Here is a 23,216-nt window from a genome sequence, read left to right as displayed (position 1 = left end):
CCGACTTACATTTTCTTGTTATACTGCAGTGGTTTAAATCCTTTCGAAGAATTTGAACCCTGTCGAACACGTCGGTAAAAGGTTTGTATGCTTTTTCCCAAGCAGTGACAGAGCCATTCTAAACACTGTCATGAAGGTTCAGGATCAATCATGTATCGCAGGCAATACGTATTTCTCATGAAGCAGGGATGGCACCTAATAACGAAAATGAAAGTGCTGCATACGCAGCTTCATAGTTCACCCACAGTTGCATAGAAAAGCTTTCCAAATAACGAGCCTCCAAATCAGGGGGATGTTGGCACATGCACACACCCGTGAAAAAGCGGCTTCACAGTCATGCCTAGAACTCATTTGCCCTTATTTGATATAGGAGTAAAATGAATTACTACAGCACGTTATCATCGTAGTAGATAGACGCCCAACACCTGCTTGCGTAAAGAAGCACGCAGTGCTTTCAGATTGTGCGTTTTGTGCACGTATATATTAAACAAGTCTAATTTTCCTTGCAGTCATACCTAGTGGCTTTTGTCTTCGCTCAACTACAAATATACTGCATTATAATACGAAGCGTCCTTGGGCCCACAGGAAGAGCGGATATTTGTTCTGTCAATTTGCAAATAAACAAGATAAGAAAAATGTATCTGTTGCATATGCAGCATGTGCAGCATATTCTGAAAATCACTTCTCTAGAAAGTAACGCTATCAACGCTTTCACCAGGGACTGCTTATACCATCATCTCAAGCTCGTGGGTTGTTGTCCTTTGCACAGGCAGTTCCATCGGCTATAACTTGATTTTTTGATGTCTCCAAAACATGAATGTGAAAGTTGCGATGCTGTGCCGCTGTTGCAAGCTTTGGCGACGCAAAGCGTTTTTGCACTGCACTGGAGATCAAGGAAGGCTGTATGAAGAATTTGCACACCCATTAGGACGTGCGGATTGCGTGCCCATATGTTCTCGTAGCTACCAGAACACATGTATTAATATCATGCATCTCATGGCCTTATGAATTTTGCCGTGCTTATTCTGAAGCTGACGGCAACCAAACCAAAGGCTTTGGTCATACGCAGCATGTACGTTACACCAGATGTCTGCCAAACATCACAACTTTTCCCAATAAATGCGAATGGCACGACTTTATAACGTTTCTTTTGTGTGAGCCACATCGCGTCTTTCAAGGGCTCAGATCTCGCTAAATATGTGCATTGCTAAAATTGTGCAAAGAAGGCACGCTCACGATCTCATGGCGGCATTCGATTTATCTTCAAGCTCGTTGAGACCGTCCCGGCAATATTCTTCATACGCTATGCGCCGACTCTAAAAAACGCATTTGTGGCACAGATTCTTTGGCAGCCTCTCGACAAGTGTCCGCCCTTAATTTCCCAACCATAGAAAGTGCGCCGCAGCATCCTGGCAACAGCAACTTTTACAACATGTACTCACAGCAGTATTTTCCACAACTGAAATGATGCGTACCAACAACACGTTCAAGTCCTTGTCTCCTCCTAACCTGCGCAGTGAGACCTGCTTGCCGCAAATTGATATCAACTTCAATGCATGCGATAAATTCAAGAAATTGTCAGCTTGTGAGTCTCATGAAGCAAAGGAGATTCCTAAAGCACACATTTTGGAGAACTTGCTCAGGCGGCAATTCACTTCTGCGTTGAGATGCGGTTCGGTGCAAGATTTGCAGCGCTTCGTCAGTGTGCCTCCTACGGTATTCTGCATGTCAACGTTATCCATAAAGATGTGGCTTTAGAGCACCGCTGGAAAACACAGCTCAGAAAACATTAATCGTTCAACGAATTGTGCAAGCAGCTGATATCCACCAAAGTTAAAACAAGTACAACCGTTCATTGTGCGAAAATCGATTAGTGGCTGTGTTTCTCAGACACAATTTGTGAAGCTCTGGCTCTTCTAAGGGTAAGTGCTTTGACCCTCCTACGCCTTCCAGAAACACACAAAAGATCAGCTGTCGGAGCCGTTACTGGACTTACAGGACGTACGACGCTTGTTTTGATTTTCGAAGCGTTTGTTGCAATGACGAGCGGCGAAAGCAAAGTGCCTTATCGGGAGTAGCAGCGAACGCCTTGATAGCTCGTGAGATTTTTCCACATTTGTGAGGCTGACATTTGTTCTCGATCTGTGCCTTGCTAATAGAAAAACAAGACTAGTGCTAGTGGGAATGTTCAGTCTGTGCGTTCCATGAAGCTTAGAGCTTTACAAGCTCCTGCAACTTTGTTTCTGCATTTATATGTGCATTCGTTATTCAGGGTTTTTGTTGGCTTCCTGGGTCACGAGCACCCTCTTCAATAAAGGTGCAATGCCCATTAACATTCGCAAGAAATACTTGAACAAAACAAACATTCTGAGAGGCGATATGCGAAAAATCAGAAAAAAGGCAAATCTACGTCGGATTCAAATACCTGCGGCTTCAGATCTCCGCTGACCGGGAAATGTCAGCCGCCTTCGGACACCTCCAGACTGTGCGCTTTCTGCTCGTGGAGCTTTGATCACGAAGTTCGTGGCTGTAGCCACTATCAAATGGTTGGCTCCCGCAGTATGTATCACTAGATAGCGTAATTGCCCTTGCACGCGCCACTCACATGGCCCAAACATTTTGTTCCAATGAGCCTTTCGTCTCTGCGGACTGGAATGTGAATGGAAAAAAGACGATTGCCGCGTTTGTCGCTTTGGAACGAAATCCTGTGTAATCAGGAAACGTAGAGAAGCTCCTCTTTGCAGACGCTGTATTTGCGTATTCATACGACAGATGTTCTTTTCCTGTTTCTATCTGAGAACAGCCGTGGTAACTGGAGGGTATACTACGTTTACTCCGCAGATTGTATGTCTTACGAAAGATGAAGAAAACCCGGCACGGTCGACTCAATTGATTCCTTAGAACATAAGAGAAACACTTGATATATTCTGACATCGAAACGTATTGGCAAGCAGGGAAGCGCGATCGGGCTGACGGACAGAATAGACGTAGGCACTTAGGTGTCCAACACTTTTCTGTCGTCTACAGGGAACAAAACAATTTGCTTGTCACTTGTGCCAAAGCAAAATCGTTGCATACTGTATCTGTTACTGCAAGTGTCAATATTATAATTTATATGTATTTTCAGCCTCACGCCTGCTCGCACTGACATATCACAGTTTGGTATGCGCAAAGCTGCGAATTTGATTGTTTTCTAGAGAGTGCGCATCGTGCAGTAATAATTTAAAACGCGAATCACGCAAACTCAGCCTTTCGCCGCGCTAACGCGGTGTTTAACAATTCGAATTCTTGTTCTGTAACCTGAAGAGAATCGGCAGTTTGGAATTTGCAGGCGGGACGCTAGCAGGTGTTTTTAGTCTGACATTGACTGCAAACAGTCTGTAGGTGCACTTATAGTGCCTATACTCACGACGAAGCCCTCAGACATTTCCTCGGTGAGCGTTGAGCGATCTTCTACACGCAGTTTGGCTCCACATGTTTTCTACAAATAACGGACAGCTCATTTCCAAAAAGTCTTCCTGCAGTTTCAAAATCTGACCATATATTCGTTTTACTCAAGAATGATGGTGAGAACACCTGCACAATACGGCTAAGAATAAATTGTACCCATAAAGGGTACGAAAACCTTGAAGAAGGATGCGCAAAATACGAACTATATATAATTCCGCAGGAAACGCCACAAGGAGACCTTCTAGAATGTCGCATGAAGCAAAGGCTTTTATCGCCGAGCGATTTGAATAAGCTGGTGCGCTTCGTACTTCCTAATGCTCGTGACGCATAAGACCTCGATCACAGGAGTTTTCTGCGTGTCTCCTGATTACATGATAACAACGGCCTTGATATGCTCACACTACTACTAGGCAATATACGATGGCCGTGATGCACAGCATGATAGTACACGCGCGACCGATGCTATGATAAGGAGGACTTTTGATTGCCCGGGCCGTCACAGATGTAATACAGACAGCTGTCATAAGGTGTGTTCAATGATTGCCAGCGTTTGGACCAGCATTCTTTGGATTTGACCTTTGCACCATGCATTCAGACCCGCGTGTTTAACCTAGCAAGTATGTTGATCCGATATGCAATGCCTTTGCCCTGGAGCGTCAAGAGAGACAACATTGTTTGACAGCTGCTGTCTGCACTCTGACACAAACTTTAATGGACTATTCGGAACACGTCAGGCTGATGCTGTGAACCATGAAGGCTGCAGGTGGTTCAGGCGAATTAGGAAAGAGACGCCAAGGAGACGTTTCCGATGCCCGCATCGCTAGAAATGCCGATATGCTGTGTTTGCAGCACCTTGGGCACGTAGTAGCGTTGCAGCGATTTCAATAGCATGTATTCTTCTCTTCATCCTCAAACCAGTCCTGCAGTTGTCGGTGCCTGGACCAGACACTTTTGTAGTGTCTCTGGAAGTGGGGAACACGATTTATATGATGTCTGCAACTGCACACCCTCTGTGTAGCAATATTTATTGAATTGCAGTTCTGCTCGGGAGTAGGAAGGCTATTCGTGCAACATTAGACTCGACATGTTCGTTGCACACATTAAAGCATAACCCAATCTTAAGAAGTCGAGGCGAAGCTGTCAGCGTGAACGTTTGGTTCCTCCCCCTTATATACGGAGGCTGCTCGTATGCCTTCGTTGACTTGTGTTCCACTTACAGGACGTGTTCAGGGCGCCTCTATTTGGCATTCAGTTTATCCTCGCCGATTTGCTCGAGGTTTTCTGGTTTGAAGACTAAAGCACAGGGCTGCAGAGTAGATCTGCATGTAGTTAATTATACGTTTATGTATTTGGTCTATCAGCACTGTGACTGGAGCAAAGTTAACATGGACGAACTCTCCTTGATTTGGTTCACACCAATTCACTTTTTCATTTGTTGACCTCCAAGCACACGCACCGCGGACAGGCTGTCGGATGATATACACGAAAACTTCCATAAGAGCAACATGTCTGCCTGGTTCAAGAAGAGATATTCGTTATTTAGCTGCTGTTCCTTCAATTAAATGCCCACTCCAACCGCCGGACCCCAGTGAAACTTGAAAAGCAAACCCTGTTGTTTCTTTGGCCATACATGTGCTGTTTCTTTGGCCATACATGTGTCACACAAAAGCTGAAGGCTAAGCTAGAAGTATTACAGCGCTTCCAGAAAGAAAACGCTTGTGCGTTAGAGCTCATTGACGCACCGTGAAGTTGTAAAGACTCCTGACATATGCCGAATGGGTGGACTCAGCACACGCCATAGTTTTTCGAGCTAGCGTGGGAGCTGAGATGATATGTGGCAATGCATTTTAACTCATGGGAGTCTATACAAATGCACATTTGTGGAGTTTCTGCATACGCTCACTAAGAAACATTTGTAAACTAGATAACAGATTCGCCGAGCTGGGTTCTGGAAATGTTGAGATATTTAGGAAACCCTACACTCTGCAGACATCAACGTGCCTTTTCACAATCGCTACTATCGTCCTTTAAATATTTTCAGCTTCTTCGTAGCTGTGAAGGATGACTTTTTTCACTTTTCTTGGATGCCTGACGTAAGCATAAATATATCACTTTGTAACTTACAGAAGTGGCATGTTATGATTTGTATGCCAACAAGTGGCGTACTTTCGCAAACGTTCTGACATGCAGTTGCGAAGTGACGCGCACAACCGTTTTATTCCGGTGCTAAAGTGTGTTCTTAGGCACTTTGTCCAGGATACTGCTGTGGATGGAGCGCTTTGTATTATGGAAATTCGACATCCGTGGAGCACACAAGTAGACGGCCGTAAATTCAGGCCCTCAGGCTGCAACGTCACTTGGTGCAGCTATGCCTCTGGACAGCTCATCTGCGCGCGAGCTCATCCGCCTCTACGTAAACATACCTTAAAGTTTGTAACGACTCAGGACATACGGCATACGGCGAATGGGTTGACCCAGCACGCCTTATAGTTCTTCGAGCTAGCATGTGAGCTGCGATGATACGCGGTGATGCAGTTTAGTTGGCTTATAAATAAATGCACTTTTTGAAAGTTGCTGCGTACACTCGCTAAGGATATTGCTTTATGTTGCGTTTGGCCCTAGACCATTCTTTCGCTCAACTTCATCAAATCTCGGGCAAATAGAAAACCATGAAGTCAACGGAGGATTCACTTAACTCCATAAACACGGAGACAATTACATGAGTTATCCAAGGCGCAGCTTCGGTCTGGTGCACCACGAAGCAACAAAAGCTGTCGTGCTCAGAGATCTGGCCTTAACTGGGAGCCGTGACTGAAACCCCTCGGATGCAGACTGAAGAAGCATCTTCGATACTGATGAAATTTACGCTTAGCTAGTAAGAAGCGTTAACACAAGAGAGGGATACAACGCTTTCTCATGAGCGTGCCTCTAGTAGATACTTGCCTCGCTGTGCGATTGAGCGTAGACGTTACTTATAGAGAGATATAGCTGGCCGCAAGTTGTTCGCATCCCACTCGTAGACTCAGGCAGCTTCTGATTTAGGCTTTACATATGAAAGCACTTCTGAACAATATTGCGTGAGAATGCTTATTCATGGTTATTGGTCTTGCGTGAGAATGCTTATTCATGGTTATTGGTCTTGAACTCGTTGCTCTGGCAACGTTGTCATATATGGCGATATTAGCAACATTAGCGTACAGCTTGCACACAACATTGCGATAGCGCACATGCAAAAGGTGCAGCTGAAAGGTCATTTGTTTATGAATTATGCTTCTCGCGGGCACTCTAGCTGAAACACGTTCTCTATTTGCTACTCTCCTTGAGCGATTGTCGCACGATTCGTTGCACCTATGAGGTGTGAGTGGAAGTGATTAGTGAAGCGGGAGCTTCGTGGGGGCCTTTTGCATTGATCAGCACCCAAGGGCTGTGCCATGGCATATTACGTAGAACGTGCGCATCGCCATATGGGTGTCAATGACTAGCGCATTTTTGCAAAGACGCTGACGCGCAAGAATGCTGCTACTCTCATCGCGTTTATTCTGAGTCATTTTGTTGTGACCATATACACGTTTGCCAGGCCATTTCTACGCGTGAAACTATATGTGCCGCCTGCATTCAACCCCTGTTGACCGCCGATATACGCGGGAACCGATTGAATCTCTCTGGCTCCATCATTGTTCGCTGCGTTGGCTGTTGTGTAACGTTCGTTTACATCAGACTGTGCGTTCCATTTGTTGCTGGTGACATGAAGCCGCTTGGGCTCGAGGAAACAAGCACTTGCGAAGCTGTAAGAGGCAGCGTATTGCCTGGCGCGTTTGTCGTTCAGATCTGGATCGATGCACTCTAAAGCATGAGTGCTTACCTGCGGCGCAGTGCGTGACCGATGCTGCATCCCTGGTGAAACCTCCGGAACATTTTTGGATAAAATATGCATAATCTGACGTTGTCTACCGCTTTTGTCACTGAAAATGTTTGTTTCCCTGGGTCTGATCTAGCAGGTTCAAATTTTGTGTGCCTGGGCTGATCGTGCTGAACGTTGAACGATACGGTTTACTTTCAAACATGTGTGAAGCAATTCTGCCCAAGGATGCATCGCGCGACTGGCTGGTTCGTAGCATGGACCCGAATGTAAAATAATACAGTTTGATTGAACACTCTAGTTTTTAATGCGTCATTATTCTCATGAAATAGGATAGGCGTCGTTTATCGTGGTGTGCTAGACATTTCAAGAATTTCAAGCTTTTACAGTTGTATCCTAGAAAACATCTGACTCAGTTATCGCTCATTATAACGCATCTAACTAGTAAGCTTTGAGAATGCTTCTTCATGCATGTTCGGCTTAAGCTTGCTTTTTCCAGAAAAGACGTCATCATTTGCGAGATAAGTTGGCGTGCAACTTGGCGATTTTATTATCAGCGCGCATACAAAATGTGCTGTAAAGTTCCCTGTAGCGAACAGCCAGCTGAAACAGCTATTCCTGCTTTTATGATGCGCCAACGGTGCTTCTAGTATCTGGGGGTTTCTGACAACTATAGATGTTCCTTCGAAGTGCGCCTGAGAAAGGTGAGCTAATTGCAATTGCTGGCAATACGTAAGCAAGTCATCGTGGCCTTTCAGGTGGCTCACGTATCACCCAATAAAGTTTTCAGGCTTAGCTCAACTTGCAAGGTCCATGGTTCCTGCACAAATTTCGTATGCGTGAGTACTATACGAATGTATTGCTTGCTGACATGCAGGACGTACGGAATATTGTCTGCGTGTCAACAACTGGCGCATTTTCCGCGAAGACGCTCAAGAATATTTGACCTGTGGAGCATACCGCCTTTTTTTCCAGCGTATTTCAGTGTTTCGTGAGCGGCATCGATTTGCATGGAGCTATTTGTGCTGTGCAGACCTTACAGCTGGTGGTGGCAGCGCTGCTATACGCAGTAATCACTTTGTTCACTTAGTCTACATGGTCATTTGGTGCACCTGCAGTCGTGGACCACTCATGCTTGCAAGCTTGCGTATTCATCTAAGTAAGCGTTAGGTGTATTCACAACAGCCAAAAAATGCCGTTGCTGCGTGCATGCATGCTATTTTCACTAGGATGTACGTTTAACAGTTACGCATTGCTTGCAGTGGTGGAGACTCAAAAAAGTGCACAATGCTTAACAAGTGCCTTCTTGGAAACAGAAATGCAGCTGTTGTTCTAAACTCATGTGCATGTGAGATCTAAATTAAAACGCCTATTATACGCAGTACGCCATTTTAGATACGTGGTGAAAAGCAAGACGAAAAATCAGGTTTCCCTGTCCCAGACACGGGGAATGCTAGTGGGCTCTTATCATGTCTTTGAAGAAGCTAGAAATTGGATACCTTCTTTTTCCTACGCCACAAGGTTTGTTTTGATTTCAGGAATACAGTTTGCATGGAATTTCCCGAAATATACTTATGGAGCCGGAAAAGTTGGCCTTCAAATTTGCTGCCATTGCACCGGCTAATAAGCAGGCAAACAGCCGCACCTGATGCGTGATCAGTGAGAAGCAGAGACGAGCTTCAGATGGTTGCGTAAGACTAAACAATCAACTGTACAATATCTAGTTTGTGAGCCCTCATCTTTCGGTGGGTTTGACAACAGCAAGCTTGCTTTGCCGGGAAAATAACATTTCCACAGCAATTTCATGGCGTGAAGACCGGACTTATTCAAAATATTAGAAGCCCGTCATCATAGTTGTTTCGGTGACAGTTAAGCGTGAGTGTAGTTCAAAAACTTTGCATGTTTTTGGCAGAAACAGAACGTCACAAACTACAGGAGATATTTGTCAAGCTGGATTATGGCAATGATGGCATGAGTACGAGTAACTGCACTGTACAAAAAAATTGTCCTGCGCTTTTACAATGGCTTTGCAAATGGCTCAAGTTTCTTCTCACCTTTGAAACATACGGTACTCAGTTTTTATCAAAATCCTCATTCCGAGAGAGCAGCATCATTCAACAACTTACAACTTCCAGAAAGTGTGCATCTTGTGTTTGCGTGTCAGTGTGTAGCTCACTACCGCAGAGGTGTTCAAGCAGAATTATTCTAAGCGGCACATCGGAGTTTTTTTCCAAGGCACATTTTCCTGTGTTCAAGGATACTTCGTCAACAGTACTGTTCTACTTGAAGCATATGTATGCACTCTCAACTTCTCTGAACGGGGGTTTATTCCGCGAAAAAATCGCCCTCGCAGATTTTAGAGCGATTTGGCTTGGGTGCATCTTCAACTGACACACTATCAGTAGGGCTCTCAAAATTTGAACGTGATTTAGTATCACTAAGACACAGACAGTACGTCGGAAAGCTCGAAAATGCATGGAGCAATGAAGGCTAATCAAATTTGCAATAAGCTATTCCACCATTCAAGCATAACTGATGTGAATTTTTCGGCAGCTGGCGCATCTGCGCTCAAGATAAATACCTCCCGCTAAATGCTTGTTTGGGAATCCCTGTATTGTCAAACAGAAACTTCGCTTTGGCAACTCAACGTCTTCCTGAAGCAAACGTCCAATGTACACGTTGTTCAAGTCGTACCGTGAGAGTGATACACCAGGAAGCGCAACAATAACTGCCGTGGTCGAAAGGCTAACCTTAACTGGAAGCCATTACTGAAACCCCTCGGATGCAGACTGAGGAAGCGTCTTCGAGACTGATGAAATTTACGCTTAGCTAGTAAGAAGCGTTAACACAAGAGAGGGATACAACGCTTTCTCATGAGCGTGCCTCTAGTAGATACTTGCCTTGTTGTGCGATTGAGCGTAGATGTTACTTATAGAGAGATATAACTGGCCGCAAGTTGTTCGCATCCCACTCGTAGACTCATAGGCAACTTCCGATTTAGACTTCACATGTGACAGCACTTCTGAACAATACTACGTGAAAATGCCTATTCATGGTTATTGGTCTTGAACTCGTTGTTCTGGCAACGTTGTCATATATGGCGACATTAGAGACATTAGCGTACAGCTTGCAAACAACATTGTGACAGCGCACGCACAGAAGTTGCAGCTGACAGCTACATGATTCTTCTACTGCTTACAACGATGAACGATCGGTGGATGTGCGTTGCGAGAACGCTGATGTATCTTACTGGTATTGTATAAAGAAATCATTGTACGTTCTCTAATTGCTACTTTCCTTGAGCGATCGTCGCACGATTCGTTGCACCTGTAAGGTGTGAGTGGAAGTGATTAGTGAAGCGGGAGCTTCGTGGGGGCCTTTTGCATTGATCAGCACCCAAAGGCTGTGCCATGGCATACTACGCAGAAAGTGCGCATCGCCGTCTGCGTGTCAATGACTAGCGCATTTTTGCAATGACGCTGACGCGCAAGAATGCTGCTACTCTCATCGCGTTTATTCTGAGTCATTTTGTTGTGACCATATACACGTTTGCCAGGCCATTTCTACGCGTGAAACTATGTGTACCACCTGCATTCAACCCCTGTTGATCACTGATATACGCGACAACTGATTGATGCTCTCGGGCTCAGCAGTCATGTGGTGGACCCGAGGTTGTAAACGATTTTTGTTTGCTCATCTTGGTGTTCTCTAGGTCATTGGGATGCAAAGTTGCAGGTACCCAAAGTACAAGCCCAGTATCCAGTTGCTGTATTTCCTGCGGTTATTCTCACTAGCGTGTACGTTGTGCAAATAGTCAATAAATTCCACCACTCTAGGCTCTATGGATAAAACGCAGCTTGGCAACCCATTTTTCTATGACGAATGTCTGCCTCATAGCTTTACATGAACACGCTAGTGTGCTTGTTAGCCTGAGCTCAATTTTCATGTTTGTCCTACGTTGGACAAACTGGAGAATGCCGAGAAAGACAGATATATGCTCATCCAATCACGTGCAAGTTCGATTTGTTCACAGAAGCAGTAACGCAAGTAAAAGTATATGATTTGCGCGTAGTCATGAGTGATACGTCTTCGCTCCAGACTGACCAGTGGCCGGAACTGACCAAGTGCTCGACCAGGTGGTAGGTGGCATGGACTGGAAGAACGAATCAGCGAACAGCTGTGCGAGCAGTTGACAGACAACATACGTCTTGCTTGAAGTACAACGCACGGTCACTTCGGAGGCAGTGCAGAACGGCAGTTGAACCGGTTCTGTCCTCCGTTTCAGCATACATTTTCCATGGCATTCATGCTACAGAAAGTCTAGGAGTCATCGACGACTCAATCCAGTGCATGAGTGGTCGTAAAGTGTTCCCAAAGCACCGTAAAGCATTTTCACGGAAGGCCAAACCTAGCCACAGGCTTTTGCCATTCGCTATTTCTCTATCTGGCAAGTATGAAACATTGGCAATTTGATCAAATTCTGTGGCTTGACAACTTTTGCAGTTGCGTGTAGTAACAGGCTTTACGTGTCATGCTCTGTGCATACTGTCAAGTAAGCGGAATGCATGAGCCATATGGCCCTCCGAGAAATCTTCAGTGGAGGTACCAAAGAAAAAGCATTTGCATTATACATGGGCATTTCGGTTACTGTAACTCAGGCGTAAAATGAGAAACATCGCTGCGGAGAATGCATACTATGTACAAACAGCACATTGCTTTCGAATTGCCAAGCTTTGTTCTCTCGCATGAGTTCTAGGCCATGGAACCTGACAAAATTTCCGTGCATCAGGAAGTGAGAATGCATTGCGAGCACGTAATGAAGTTTAAGAAGTTAAGCTTTTGAGAAAGCAGGAAAGCCTCAACCTTTTTTCAACCTATCTGTTAAACAGCTTCCATTTTTCAGTGTGCTGATTACTTTCTGTACTTTAGCTACTTCCACTTCTGTGTGCCTTGGCCCACTTTATTTGTCTGGAGCTGCAAACATTGAAGCGCCTATATTTGTATCTTTGATTGCTTCAAAACAACGATACAAAAGCAGCGTTGCCTTTGCTGCAGCGCCTCATATGTGTGCAAATATTTTGGTCTCTGCGCTATTTCTTTACTCATGGCCGCGACAAATGAGGGGCGTTTCACCTCTTCAATAACGTCTTGCATATGCCTTGGCAAAACTAACTGGTAGGACAGACAATATCCATGCACCAGATGCAAGACTCAACTGTGTAAAAGCATGCCAGCACTTATTTATCCACACACGAGCGTGATGTGATCTACGAATTAATCGCCACACTGCCTCTCACTGTTCCTAAAGCTATGCTCATGCAATTCGAGTGAACGCTATTTATTGAATTTGTCATTGATGCAGTGGTTTAGACCCACACTGACACAGCTGCATGCCATGGCAGTCAAATCAACCTACACGCTGGACTATTAACTTTTACATGAGGGGTGCTACTGCGGCACCTCCAGCGACGCGACAGCAAAGGTAGCACTACAGTACTCTGTAACCACAGGCATGGTTTCTTAGGTTGCTATTATTGTTCAAAGCAAAATGATTTTGCGACATTGAGTTACTCTGTTTCGCACAAACAGTTAGTGCTTGAGTTGCCTGTTTCCACCTCCCTCTCGCAGAAACCCCTTTGTTAACTGCTTCAACTGGTTTGGTTTAGCTAATTTCGATAAGTGCGTTGTATCACTTTGCTCTTTCATCACCGATAAGCCATTCGCCAGTTTGCTTCGGACTATTTGGAATTGCTGGAGCATAGGCTTGGTGGCAGTGTTTATTTACTCATTATTTGCCTATAGGAAGTGCGTTTCTTTATAACTAACGAGTGGAGCGGTGGAGGGTAACCGCCTTTAGCCAGCCAAGGTTATGCAATTGGCAACAAAGAGGCGCGAGAACTTCGTCCCAGGAACCTTTTAAAAGTTTATTTCCAGTGGCGAAAAACATACGAGCGCAGTGTGAACCGCAAGTTGCATCTGAGTAGCCGTGTGCACGCTCTAACTCAACAGTTAGGCATAAAAGAAATGATCGCTTGACACAGTGTTAAAGTCTGTGCTTGCTTTGCAAGGCACGGATTACTGGTTGTTTCCTGTACTTGAAATGTTGGTGACTTCGCTTGTACGCCCTCCCCGTTGGACATCCGATGTACTTTTTTGAATTTGCTTTGAGCGTGTTTTCAGCGTCCGGTGTCATGTGGAGGTGGCACTGTCGTATGTTGGTAAGAGAAAGCAACAAACTCCGTGAAAACCTACCTGCCCTTGCTTATGATATAGTGATGAAGCAACAGTATTTTGCAGTACCATTTTCTTGTTTGTCGGAGGTCATGCACAATTTCTTCTCCTGAGGAAATTACACATCGTAAAGTCCAGGTGACGTGGTGACGACTCGACAAAAACATTAGATTTCCGTTGTCTATCATATCTCAAAGCTTTCTGTGCCTCTGTGCCGAAATGTTTACAAGTGGCCGCTTTTCGTGTGTTCCGACATGCCGTTTCCCGCACCAAACGCCAATACTGGAAATCAATCATCGCATATGCTAAATCCCAGACATTAGTCATGGTAGTTGAAACAGTCAAACAAAGGCATCTGCAAGAGGAAACTTGATGCGCATAGCTCAACAGTTTGCGCTCGAGAGCGAAACACAATACCGCAAAATCAACTTTCTTTCGAAGTAATGAGCAGTCTAGCAAACCACGCCTACAAGGACCAAGCAATTTTTCTGTAGGAGTTTGAAGCATAGAGAAGTTGCGTCAATGCTCAAGCAGGTGGCAACCCGGTGTGTGCGGTGCACGACGAGTTTGTTAGTGCAGTGAGCACAACCGACCCTAAAGTATGATTGCAGTCTTCCATTTTGCTCTTTCACCACCCAGCCTCCATGCTTCAGCGCTTTTACGGTTTGTTAGCAGTAACGAAACATCAACTCTCCCATAGTCTTTGTTTATCGCTTGTCGATAGAAAGTGAGTTTTCTCAGGAGTAACCTGCGGAAAACCTGGAGCTGGCTGCTCTTAACAGGACAGAGATTTCCACTTGGGCAACGCAAAGTCGCGAAACCTTCGTCTACACCCCCTTTCATTTCTAAAACTTTTTAATGGATTCCGGTGTTTCGGCGAGAAGCAGATGATAGTGCGGGTCTGATATCTACTGCCACGCATAGGAGTTTAGCTTTACCTTATTAATAGAATTGATGTTGACTTCAGCGGAAGTAAGTCGCATGCTATTGAGCTCTCAGAATTCTGTATAAAATAGACCATAACTTTATTGGCTCACACCTCTTATTCAGCAGGCACAAATAGGCTGCCATCTTGTGGTGAGATTCACATGGGGTGTGCAGACAAAAGAGTGTTCTCATGATTAGCAGACACTCCACCCTAGCGTATGGTTTCTCAAAGACCTCTCTGGTCTTGCGCGACATATTATCCACATATGCAGAGGAATAGCCTCTCAGTCCGTTTTTTCAAAAACGGACTGAGAGGCTATATAATAATGTGCCGTGACCTGATTTACTCCGCTACTGTACCACTGTGCCCCTCATACGTTGCACGAGTTCTGTTTAACGGTAAGTGCCACCGTAGGCTCCTGATCATAGTCGTAGCTGCTCATTTGTTAGGCTGCATTTACTTGAGAGAATGCACGCATCATCATACGGTCATGACTGTACTGTGTTGGAAAGCAACTGCACTCTGTCACAGCGGCAAATTACCCCCCTCCTTCCCAGAACTTGCATTCCGTGCATCAGTCATAAATCAGCGCCTTCACCAAAGCGATGGCGAAAAACGTAAGCATGCGATGCCATCTGTCATATCTCAATAATGAGACAATCGGCAGCAGCAGGCCCTCAGCAGAGTTGCGAACCGAACACCGGTCAAAGGTGGTTCTTACCGACTCCCTCGTAAGACTTATGTGCACCAGAAGATGCAGAACCGCTAATTGGTATTGCATTCGCGTGTTGAAAAAACATTCTGTCAGAGACACAGGCTTTCCGATGTCCAGACAGAGTGGCGGCCAGCAGTTGCAATCACTGCAGATGAGCTCATCAGCTTATCAAGCACAACGGTCGTGGATCATCTGTTCTTGGTCTCTGCTTGCGTTGGTGGGCGCATCATCTCCAGAGAGTTTCCAAGTGTAAACAAGGAATAGATGCAGGTGCTTTCTGGGGTCTGTGTCGTGATGGCAAATCTGTGTTTGTACTAGTAAATTACTGGCTTTGCTTGAGAGGAAGATCTCACTGTTGTGCAGGAGGCTGGGCCTAATTGCGATAAGACTTTCTACTGGAATGTAGTGTACCAAGTTGCACAAGAAAAGCCTATTTTTGCATGTGGGGTATTTTTGCACGTAAAGTTCCGGGGGAAGCCTTCACTGCCCAATAACTTTAGTAGCGAACGATGAGATATTGATTACTTGTCCATCGTTTCACCAGTTATGGCACTGCACATATTTCGTCAGCTGATTCCGATCGGCAACCTATATGATCAAGCACCATTCGACTAGAAAACATTGCATTGCCTCCAGTTTACTAACAGCACGTCAGTACTGCAAGCGAATTCTGTGAAGGTACGGGTTGTTCTTTTCACGTCAATGGCCCTCCGTGGTCAAAGGTCTCCACGGTTTGCGTAAAAGGGCTAGTAGGCGGCGCGACTACTAGTGACCACATCATTCTTATCCCTTCATCTCTTGTCGGTACTTCAAAGTCACGTTACGTCATACTCGAGTCGCACAGGAAGTTTGGTGTTTTTAAGTGAACGCGGGGTTGCAGCCCTCAGCCATTTGGTATTCAATGGGAAAAGCATGCAATTCACAATTGATTTGTCAACTTCTGTCAATCGCTGCACGTACCTTAGTCTGCTATCCACGAAAGACTATCAGTCCCTCACAATCGGCAAGCATCTACTTTGAACAGAATGAAACAACTACACGCGTCTGCTATCCCCTTGCGAGATTTCCCAACCTTTTTAAACTTTATACAGCTGAAATTTGCTGTTCTGAACAGGCCCGAAACACCGCCAGTTCTGGACGCTTTCTCTGTTGTCATTGATTCCGCATTATTTGAAATCTCGCTTTGTCGGGAACTTTGGCGTGTTCTTGTGCGCAGTTGAAACACGAAAAATTGCCGGCAGCAGGAGAAATGGCCTAACGTGAAGCAGGCAGTGGAGTGGACGGCCCCCAACAATGTGATACTTCGCTGAACATCAAGCCGCCTTGAAAACTTTGCAAAGTCCGAATTCACTTTCCGCAGCGTGTAAGCCATCCAAAGGAGCACAGAGACTCCGCTTACCAAATATAACACCGTGTAGGTATGTGTACATAAGAAACGAAGCAACCGCGTGCAGCAAGACAAATATATGCCCTTATCCACTTGACAGTGACAAGAGGGCTGCCGTCATAGTGCCAACTAAGCGGTGGGTAACAGCAGCGCCTTTGCAGCTTCCTGGATGCAAGGCGATAAGGAGCATTTCAGCCTGTGTATTCTAAGTTGTTGCACATTCAGATGCCCGACAACATTCCCAGGGAGTACGTGGCTTTCGGGTTATGGATTTCTTGTGTTTCTTGATATTTGAAGCACACAATCAAAAATAGCGGTTCGTCTTCGATACGTGTAGACACCATGAAAAAATGTTACGTTAAATTAAGTGCTGTTTTTGGAACGGCGAGGTGAATAAATCCTCGGCAGAAAGTACGTGACAGAACGTTGGTCGTTCACGCACCACCGCTCATCTCGCAAGTCGGTGGAAGCAATATTTTCTGCATGCTCATTTTCACAGATTTCAGCATAAATCGGTTTAAAGCACCACTCCACGACGTTACTCCCTGCCTAAAATACCTCAGCTAAATTTTTCAGCTGCACTTCTTGATACGCACTACGGGCATATTTCACTGCATTTTTCTTTTCGAAGAATAGCGTGACTAGCCATATAATGTTTCGTGTTTGCCTTAAACAAAGCTCATAGCGCCATGATACGTTCGTGAGCAGTAATTTTGTATGCACTTGCTGCTGCGGCTTTCAGTTGGTGAGGACATCGGCTGACATGACTGGGCTAGGCTCAGAACGCAACTTCCATTTGCACATCATATACGCATAACAAAATAGTTGGTGTGCGAAGAATGGCGTGTCTGCCTCAGGAAAAATGTGAAGTTTTCACCTTTTCTCAACAGTGGCTGTGGGTCTCAAACGGCGTGTTGGAAGGACGGACGCGGCAACATGCGGAGGACGTTATTCATTTTCTCCTACAGAAGGTACGTCAACCGTACATCAATCACTAAATACAGTATGTTTCTTCCCACGTGGGGACCCTGAAAATGTAGCGGGCTTACTCTACGCGAGCTACAGGATGTGCGTCGAAGCTGAAATATCCCAACGGCAAACCTCACTGCAAATTAGGTGAAGAGCGATTGTTTACCCGTTTTTGCGAAATATCTCTGCGGGGTTTCGGTGGTCTCATTGGTGTTGCCATTTGTCCGACATACGCATTTGGATTGTTAGTGAAGCATAAGCTGACGTTATTGTAGAGGCGCGTGTAGAGAAATAGTAGCGAAACAACGCGCTGGCGTCTTGCAAAGACCAGAGCGATCACATTCAACAACGTGCTGGCATGAAATGTATGTTTGTATGTCGGAAATCTGGTGTGTTAATCGAGTTTGTGGAAGCGTGTGCGTTCCGCGCAATGTATTGTTTTCTTATGGACTGTAGAAATGGTGACAACGTAAGGTTAAGGGCTCTGCACGTGTCTTTTGATTGACATATTTTCTTACAAAAGAATATGAAGCTTCCTTTTGGTACACGATTACCGGAGGTATCGCACTGTGGGTGCTGTACTGATGTACCTTATGCTATGCTAAGCGTGACATTCTCTATATAGCTAACATATCTTCTGTAAGGAACACCAAAATTTGAAGGATATGACAGATCTTCACGTACTGTCCACGATAGACAAGTAGCCACCTTTGGCAGCGTGGTTTCTGTGTACGTGCTAGGTCCGCCTGATGGCAGCCTGCTTGAAGCACTGACAAAGACCTCCACGAAAATGTGGTGTATTATCAGCTTGTAAGAGGAGTGAAGTGCTTGAGAAAACCATTCGGGAGAACGTCGGACGACTAGGTAGACCGAACTGAATTTCTTGTACATAAGCAATATTTTGGAAAATGTAGGTTTGCACGACACACCAGAATGCTGCGATTCGGTTTCCTGAAAAAACGCGTTCCTCGCAAATTTCGGTTTAAAGCATCTGCGTGTGCTCCACGAAAAAAGAAGCATCCATTACGTTTCCCTGAGACTCTTAAAAATAAACCTGCCACGGATTATACGAAGAAAAAATAACGCACATCTTTGCCTGTGATCTTGGATATGAACAGTAGGCGGAATGATAACTCTAAACATTCCTTTCATTCTCTGTGTACAACCGAATCATAATTTCATAGTTTAAAATGATAATTCTATTGCGGCAAGGTTCCATTGCGCTAGCGTTGAATATGTGGTAACTGCTCTTCTGAGAAAAATGCGGTTTATAGTCGCTGGCTTGCACTGATAAGAAACACCTATGGCGTTTCATGCGAGGCATCTCTGAAGATTTGTTTTCGGGTTTTCAATGCAGACGTATCCGTCAGATATCAGGCAATGTGTCACGTGTCACAATGCGGCTTCACAATACCTGCGTGTGCGCTCTTCTCCCTGTGTTGGCAAGGCCGTGAGATGCACACACATTATTGGCCCCCAAAACTTTGGTCATTGACACACCACAAATTTCACGGTGCACGTGAGAATGCATGTGAAAGGGCGCGCAGCAGCACTTGGAGCCGCAGAGTAGATTTCTGTTCAATTAAATTAGTGAGTTTCTGGTTCTTGCTAGATCACATCAGCCGTCGTTTTCTGGCTCGCACTATAATGCCACTACTTCATTCGCTGGCTCCCTTGTATGTATGCCTCAATAAAGAGAAGACATACTGTACATTCGTGCCCTGCAAATGTTAACGGGGACATCAGGCTTCCAACGTTCATTTAAGCCTTTCAATAGTTTGCGTTGAAACTGTTTCAGAACGCTTGCCAAGCGACAATTTTGTGTGTGCGAGAAACAGAAACGTCCGAACAAAGAAATGAAAGTAGACGTGCATGAAGGGCTTCGTGTGTTGTGGTGCAATTCTTGAACATTGATGACATTGGTCGAGCGTCAGTGATTCCTGAGTGGGTGGCTTCATCTACGGCGGGAGCACTGAAGCCTCACTTTTCAGCTGGATTTATTTTGGCTGAAACTCCTGTCAGTAGCGGACGCATGCTCAAGATCATGTGCAACTCAGCGAGCAGTCTAGAATATAAAGGAAGTGCGTTACCGATAGGGCACGATTTGAAGGCTGCCACATGCGAAAGGCAACAAGTTGCTGGAGTGCGTGAAATTCTTTGTGCTGGCCGTATAGCTTCTTCCAAAACGTGTAGGGCGCTTTTGCAGTGCTACAAACAACCCCACCCATCAAGCAGTATACCCATTAACGAAGCAGCACAGGACTACCTTGCAAATGCGCAGGCGGTGCGTGTGAGCGTGCCGACGATAACGAACGACCAAACAAGACATATTTCAAACGCGACACAGTCTAGAGCTTAATTGCTTTTTTCACTGGTCACTTGCCGTTGAAACTTGTTTTTCGCAGCGTTGTTTGCACAACCAAGGCTTTCATTGATGCCGTGAGCAGTACAGATTAACGTATTGTTACTTCTGCACCTCTGGATAAAGCCTAAAACCGTCTCAGAAGCGTCCATAGTGTCCCTAGAAAACGTGTACGAAGCCGGAATAAACTAATGCAAACTGTCGCAGTGATATTCACAGCCCCTTGAGATTCTTCCTGCCTCTCTCTCAGAAGCATGCGCACTCACTAACATGGCAAGTGGGTTTTCAAGAGTGGCTCTCTCCATATGAGCTACGGGATAGACGGACTAGGTGAAGAACTTAGTGGGGTGATCTGTTTAAGAGTGAAAGCCGTTGCTCGAAAAATTTTACTGTGTTGCGGCTTTTACTCCTGTCGGCATAGCACGGGGAAGACAAGAGAGAAGGCGGTGCAGCCACCCAAGCTCTGGTATCTGACTGCCACGAAACGATTCGTTCATTGCTGTGACTGCGCAAAACTGTGTGCATAGAGTAGATGCACTGCAGCGCCTTGGCCTGGAGAGTCTTTGCGACAAAGCAAAACTTTTTTCTTGACTTGGGTGCAAGAGATGGGTGCTAGAGAGGGGATGAGAGCGGCTCGGTTCACAATCAGCTGGTGAGCCTCACTGGCACAAAAAAAGCGTGGATCGGCAGGCCTACATTGAGCAAGTGCCTGAATACTTTGTAAAGTAACATTGAGTTCTTGTTGTTGGGCACCTTTCCCTCTAGCTGCTCGAGCCGTTGGCCGCTGGATATTTGATTGTTGTTGCCCTTTTGCTAGGTGGAGAAGAGACTTCGAGGGGCTTGACAATAAGTTTGGAGTTTCGTCTGTCACGCCCTTGGTTTGCAGCTGATGTTTCACACAATTATGCTTAATGCTCCTATCTCACGCGTGAAAACTTGTGAGTCTTTCACCACTCAGGGAAGATCACCGGGCGACAATAACAGTTGGGCTCGGTCGGACAAACTCCTACCCATGCGGTAGTCCATTCAGAACGCGCCGCAGACATTTTCGTGGACATGTGAACCTGCATTTGATAATTGTCTCGCGTTGGTTGGGGCAGGGTCAAAAAGACGGGCACGTCGATGTGAAAGCACCTTTTTGTGTGCTGCGACTCAATAAGGATCTCTTGAGCTTCGTATTCGTTACTGAGCACATACAGCATGTGGCATGAACATTGGCATAGCGCGAGTTGCAATGGTTTCTGGGGTTTTGCGTGCCGGAAGCAAGACGTTCATGAGTGCTTCGTCTGGTTCAGATTTCACTTAGAATGCTCCTCGAAATAAGGTGCCGCCACATCCCTAGGAATGTTGTTACTAGGACTGAAATGTCCCAACATCCGTTGGTAGATGTTTCATTCAAACGTATGGAAAGCATGTGAACACTTGCACTGCTAAAAGAACTTGTCACTTACTCTGTAAGTCATACAGTTTCCCTGTTGTTTTTAAAGCCACGTTGCAGACGTAGATTCCTTTCCATCTAGCATACCCTGAGGAATTCGGGGGCCTAGGATGATACCAGATGCTGAAGCGCAGGACGTCGTTTCATCGGATGGATGCTGTCGTGCAGCGAGTTTTGTGCAGGTGCTGCGACGCATATTACTTCACGCCGCCATCGCTTTAGGATATTTGGATGCTCGAGTGTTTTAGGCACTGGCCCCGTATGCCTGCTACTTGCCGCGAAACCATTTATCGCGGCAGAAGCTTGCCACGCGACTAGTAGAATTAGAAACGACAATACTTCACGTTGAGGCTTGGTTCTGCTTTATTCCTTGTCAGTGAAGACCACTTCGTCCCTATGGCTACCGACACACCATGCATGCATGTTATTGACCGTCATATAAAGCCGTACCTGCTGATAGGCTCCACCACAAGGTGCCTCGGGAACTCTTTTCTTCCCCCTTTTCTTGACTGCTTGCACCGCATGTGGGCAGCGTACGCCTGAAATCATGCGTTCTGTGAATGCTTGATCTAGACATGACACAGAGCGTGAGGGTCGCATTATTTATTTCATTAGAAGGGCTTATTTGTGCAATTTCAAGCCAAGGGGCCTTACCCGCACATTTGTCCTGCCAAAACATGACAAACGTGTGGGTACAACGAAAAATCATGATCCTCGCCATGGACTTCACTGAAGGGAATGCCTTTAGTGACTGGAATCGTGCCACCCAAAAATTCCCGGCGCTGCGCGTTATCGTATTACCGGCTCTTTAACAAGCTTGAAGTAAACCCCTTGAGCCACAGGGACCGCATTATCAGCGAGCCATGCTTGGTACGAGTTGTCTGGGACCTAGAGCCCAAACGCAAGTGACCACCGTTTTGGCCGGCTGACAGCCATACAGACTATGTACGAGTGGCGGATCAAGTAGGCGCTGGATATTTCTTTATGCCCGCCGTCCTGCTGCGTGATTGAACACAAAATGAGGCCCTATAGACCAGCCATTCTTGTCTTTCAGTTCACCTTGCATGCGCACCTTGCGTTTAACCAGACAAATCAGCTCTTGTTGTCTGCTTGTAAGCTAATATGACTAAAGGCACCATATATCCGCGTTGAATTATGTTTTCCTACTCACAAGTTCGTCTTTCGTGCTTATGTTCCTTCTCATGTGATGAAGGTCTATACTTTGGCTGCGTTCTTTAGTTCGAATCTGCATCTGCTAACATCGGGAGCAATACTGGAGAAATACATAAAATGAACCGAACTTCTGCGCTGTTCCCTTGCCGGTTTCAAGCCATGCCTCAGTGCTTTGTGTAATGAATAGGCTCGTTCATGGCATGGCGCCTATTCGTCAGCTGCGATGTTGAAAATAATAGTTTTGTAAGCTTGTGCAACATTCCTCGTAATGCGGACGCAAGACCCATTCCACCTCGTGCGTTTGCACGTTCTTCGTGGCATGTGCTGCGTGCCGCTTTAAGCACGAGCAACGCATGAGCGCGGCATTACATCGGGTTTCGTGCAGCTGCAGAAATGGCAAACGGCTGGTTGGTCGCGATTGCCCAGTATCTCCAACATGCCCTTGAAGCAAAAATTAGAACGGCGAGCGTGAGGATCGTTTGAATGGCAAATCACAGTTCACAGCCCTCTGGCTGCCTTTGCAGTGTAACTTCTAGCGGTGTTTAGCTCGACGACAAGACTCTGCTGCTTCGGGGTAGTCTACAGTAATCGTGTGAAATAGCTGCGGTTTATGCAACTTATCCCCTCCTTCGCATGGCAGTCAGTGAGTTTGCCTTGCAGTCGTATTCAGGCAGTTGGCGTGTAATGCGCGCTTTACATTTCTC

Source organism: Eimeria tenella, genomic scaffold (genome assembly GCF_000499545.2).
Source record: "Eimeria tenella Houghton genomic scaffold, Eth_scaff49, whole genome shotgun sequence".
Taxonomy (NCBI): Eukaryota; Apicomplexa; class Conoidasida; order Eucoccidiorida; family Eimeriidae; genus Eimeria; species Eimeria tenella.
Note: the sequence above shows the minus strand (reverse complement) of the source record.